This window comes from Grammomys surdaster, unplaced genomic scaffold (genome assembly GCF_004785775.1).
Source record: "Grammomys surdaster isolate TR1022 unplaced genomic scaffold, NIH_TR_1.0 126398, whole genome shotgun sequence".
NCBI lineage: Eukaryota > Metazoa > Chordata > Mammalia > Rodentia > Muridae > Grammomys > Grammomys surdaster.
Window position 1 is genome coordinate 1,378,783 of NW_021621192.1, and position 4,546 is coordinate 1,383,328.

The 4,546-nt window shown below is 41.6% G+C and overlaps 1 pseudogene; it reads right to left on the reverse strand.

The window, feature by feature from the left end:
- Window positions 1–542: 542 nt before the first annotated feature.
- LOC114614660 lies at window positions 543–1,788 on the reverse strand (annotated as a pseudogene).
- Between the last annotated feature and the right edge of the window lie 2,758 nt (window positions 1,789–4,546).

The window sequence follows — 4,546 nt, forward strand, 5'->3', positions numbered from 1 at the left end:
AGAGGCAGATGCTCACAACTAGCTATTGAACTGATCATGGGGTTCCCAATGGAGGAGTTAGAGTGAAGGCCATTGGAGCTGAAAGGGTTTGTGGCCCCATGAGGAGAGCAACAATACCAACCAACCACAGCTCCCAGGGTCTAAACCACCAGCCTGGGAGCACTTAGGGAGGGATCCAGGTCTTCAGCTGAATACGTAAGTGTGGAGGGCCCTTCTGGGCATAGGTGGAAGAAGAGATCCTTGACCTCATGAAGGCTGGATTCCCCAGGGGGTGGGAATTTTGAGGGTGGGGAGGTGGGAGTGGGAGGGTAGGTGGGGGTTACATCCGAAGAGAAGAAGGAGGAGGGGTGAGCGGATAGGGGGTTCCTGGGTGGGTGGGGGATGGGGTAAGGGGACAACATATGAAATGTAAATAAAACATCCAAGAAAAAAAGAAATGTTGAAGATGAAAAGATTCTCCAGTAATATCAAAAACCAAGCAATGCAGTATTAGTTACATACAGTACATTTTTAGATTAGAAAACACAGATTCCATTTAAATATCAAGAAAAAGAGGGTAGCCCTTTGGTCTTTCTGTATACCATCTCACAAAAGCTGGCCAGAATCTTGTCTCCCTCTTTCGTCTTTCTTTTTGGTTAAAGGATGCCAGGGCTCTCTTCTCATCAGCACTGTAGATCTGGTTCTCTTTCCGAAGTCGAACGGCCTCCATTCGGTGATGTCTGCTACCGCTCATTACGTATCCAGAACATTCAAATGATGCGATCTCTTCACTAGTTAAGCCAATTTCACCTCTTCTCGGGATACACTTTCCAGCTTTTACATATTCAGCCATAGCTGCACCTTCACCAGGTAACAGAGCGTGGCCATAGTTCAAAGGCTTATCACGTTGGGAGGCAAGTGTTTTGGGAGCCTCTGGGCCGATCAGATCTGACGGTTCTTCTGCCTTTGATCGATCTTTCCAAGGATTCTCTAGAAATTCTTCTTGGGACTCTTTAGAGCTCGAATCACTGGACTCTTTTCTGTTTTTCTTAGACTTCTTTTTCTTGTATTTCTTCGCTCTTCGTTTCTTCTTCTTTTCCTTTTTCTTAGCTTTCTTTGTTCTTTTTGTATCTTCATCACTGGAGTCTGTGTCAGATTCAGAGTGACTGTCGCTATCTTCAGAATACTTTTTATGTTTTCTTTTAGATGACTGTTTCTTTCTCTTTTTCTTGGCTCTTTCTTTTGAATGACTAGATTTCCTTTTCTTCTTCTTATCATCTTCTGAAGTAGATGCTGAAGTAGTGCTTTTCTTTGGGTCTTCATCCTCTACTGGTGTATGTTCATCAGAGTCTGGTTCAGGATTCTATGGAGAAAGCCCCAAACTTCAGGAGCTCCCAATTCTCCAATCCTCTCTCTTTCACTTGATCTCTTCTGCCCCAGACTCTCCTCCCTTTCCTTGTCCAGCAGGCTAGACCATGGCTTGTCGCCCCTGTAGGGACGCGAGTAGCCGCTATAATAGGCGGACGAGGATGCAGGGGAAAAAGGGGCACTCCGCTGTGCGGAAGGCTGTTCTTGAGAACGCGATCGAGAGCAGGAGCGATAAGATTGGTTTCGAGAGCTTTGGCTGAAGCCACTCAGCGAATGGCTGAGGCCATTCCGGTCACCGAACCGAGAACAAGAGCGCGAGCGAGACCGACGACACCGCGGGGAGCGGGAAGATTTGATGGATTTGGGGCTCCTCGACAAACTGCAACATTTTCCCCCAGAGGCCTCGCGTTCAGGGCTACGCGAGCCTGACACAGGAGCCATGGTGGTGGGAGCTGAACCCACCAAGGGGCAGGACAGGACAAGGTGGCGCTCTCGCGACCCCCAAAGGGTCTCGGATACCTAGGGTCCTAGAGCATGCAGCGATCAAACCAGAAAAAAAAAGCAAACAAACAAACAACAAGAACAAAATCAACTTGGCAACAGTTCCGGGTACAGCAGTAAACCCCTTCCTTTTTTACTTTATTTTTATTTTTTTTTGGTTTTTCGAGACAGGGTTTCTCTGTGTAGCCTTGGCTGTCCTGGAACTTACTCTGTAGACCAGGCTGGCCTCGAACTCAGAAATCCGCCTGCCTCTGCCTCCCAAGTGCTGGGATTAAAGGCCTGCGCTACCATTGCACAGCGCTGGTCTCTTCTTAATCACCGCTAATTTCTTAGCTTCAGCTAACCAGCATCAATTGTCCCAGTAGTCCCTTCTATCTCTGACTCTAAGGCCAAAGCCACATGGCCAAAGCTGCCAAGTTCTGCTGCTTTCTGGGGCTGGAACATGTCCCCCGTGTTCTATTACATTATCACTAGTTTTCTGTTTTCCAACTCCTTCACTGCCTAAGCCTGGCTGTCCTGGAACTTGTTCTGTAGAGTGACCTTGAACTCAAAGATCTGCATGGCTCTGTCTCCTTAATGCTGGGATTAAGGCATGTACCACTATGCCTGGATTTAAGCTTTTCTTGGAACTTGGTCTATACCAGACTAGCCTTGAACTCAGAGGTCGGCTTGCCTCTGTCTCCTGGGATTAAAGGTGTGTGCCATCATGCTTGGGCCTAAGCTTACCTGGGTAGAATCTTACCCCAAGGTCACTACTCTGTTAATCTGTTTATCTTCTTAAACATAGGATTCAGCTCCATTTCACTTCCTGGGGCCCCTTTACTACTTGAACCATACATTTTATATTTTTTCCTTTCTCAACTTGCTCCTTTTCAATAAAATGATCTTCATAAGACTAAACCAGAGAACAAAGACTCTGCTGGGCTTTCTTGAGACTTCCTGGGCCAAGCATATTCAAACCACTACAACTCATATACATGAAGGAGAGGAAAAAGAGGAGGAAGAGGAGGAGGAGGAAAGTAGTGATATTATGATTATGTCTGTATATTTTAAGTCTTTACTAAAATAAATCAGTAAAAACAAAAACAAAACAAAACAAAAAAAAAAGAAAAAAAAGAAAAAGAGGGTAAAGCGTGATGGCATTTGCTTTTAAGGCCAGCATTCAGGAGAGAGCCAAAATTTGATGGATCATTGTGTGTTTAAAGTCAGGTAGAGCTGCATGGTGAGACCCTGTGTCAAAATAAATAATTAGATGATAGATGATGGATAGGTAGGCAGATACAAGAAGAGGCATGTTTAACTGAAACATTTTTTGAAGATAAGCAGGATACAGGACTCAGTAACTGGCAGAGATTAGATTTACATGTAAATCCTATAGAACCTCAGGACGACAGCAATCTGGCTACTCTAAAATCTCTTTAGTCTTAGAGGATTTTTGGAAAATTGTTCCATTTGTTATTTTGTTTCCAAGTTGTGTGTGTTGGAGATTATTCATCAACCATTCTGTAAGGTCCAAATCTTTGGTCACTTGACTGCCTACTTGATCTTTACGTTTCCAAAATTGACAGTATACTTTTAGTAGTTTGGTTCCAATTTCTATAACAACCAAAATAAAGGAAGATAAAAAACATGCAGAGAACATGTAGCTAGTGGTACTATATTTATAAACACAAAGTTTGTAATTAAAACTTAAAATTTGATTCAGTACACAAGGTATTTAGGAAACTAAAATTTGAATTTAATTCATGGCTAACGCTTTTCATCTGTAAAAAGTCTACATATTTACAAACATCTTCATAGAAAACCCCTGACTCTTTCCTTTTAACTATTTTTTTCACTCTTTCTAATACTTAAGAAATTTTTTTATGCTCACTGCTTTTCACCTCAGGGAAAATCTGGTGAAGCCATGGAAAATGGGGATACAATACTGCTGACAGAGTTTGCTCTAGCAGGATGTATATTACAAGCTTTGTGGAAAAATCCTGCTTTTCTTATTTTCTTAGTTGTTGTTGTTGTTGTTGTTGTTGTTCTTCCTCTTCTTCTTCTTCTTCTTCTTCTTCTTCTTCTCCTTCTCCTTCTCCTTCTCCTTCTCCTTCTCCTTCTCCTTCTCCTTCTCCTTCTCCTTCTTCTTCTTTTTTTGTAGTTAGCATGACCATGAAATGTTTTCTCTTGATTGTAATGGCATATGATTGTTATGCTGTTATATTTAGACATCTATCTAGTGATTATTAACAATAGATTGTGTTTCTGGCTAGTCATTATGTCATTTGTAGATGGCTTTCTTAATTCCTTAATTTATGCCATTTTTAAAATTTAAGTTAAATTTCTGTAATTCCAACATAATACATCATTTTTATTGTGATATTATGCCATTGTTGAAGATTTCCTATTCTGTTCCTCCCATTAGTTTTGTACTGGTCTTTATCTTGGTTGGTTCTATTCAAGTAGTCATCATGGTGACTGTTCTAGTCTCTTATACATGTATTAAATTTACAATCATAAAAAGAAACTCTTTCAAAGAGATAAAGCCCTCTCCATATGTGGAACCCATCTTGTATCTTTGTCTTTATTTTATAACTCCCTTCTTTTCATGCATGTGCACAGTGAATCTCCACAAGCAGATGATTAAGACATGATGGACTCTATCTGGCACAATTATCGTTCCTGTGTTAAATCCAGTTATCTAATAAAAATCATT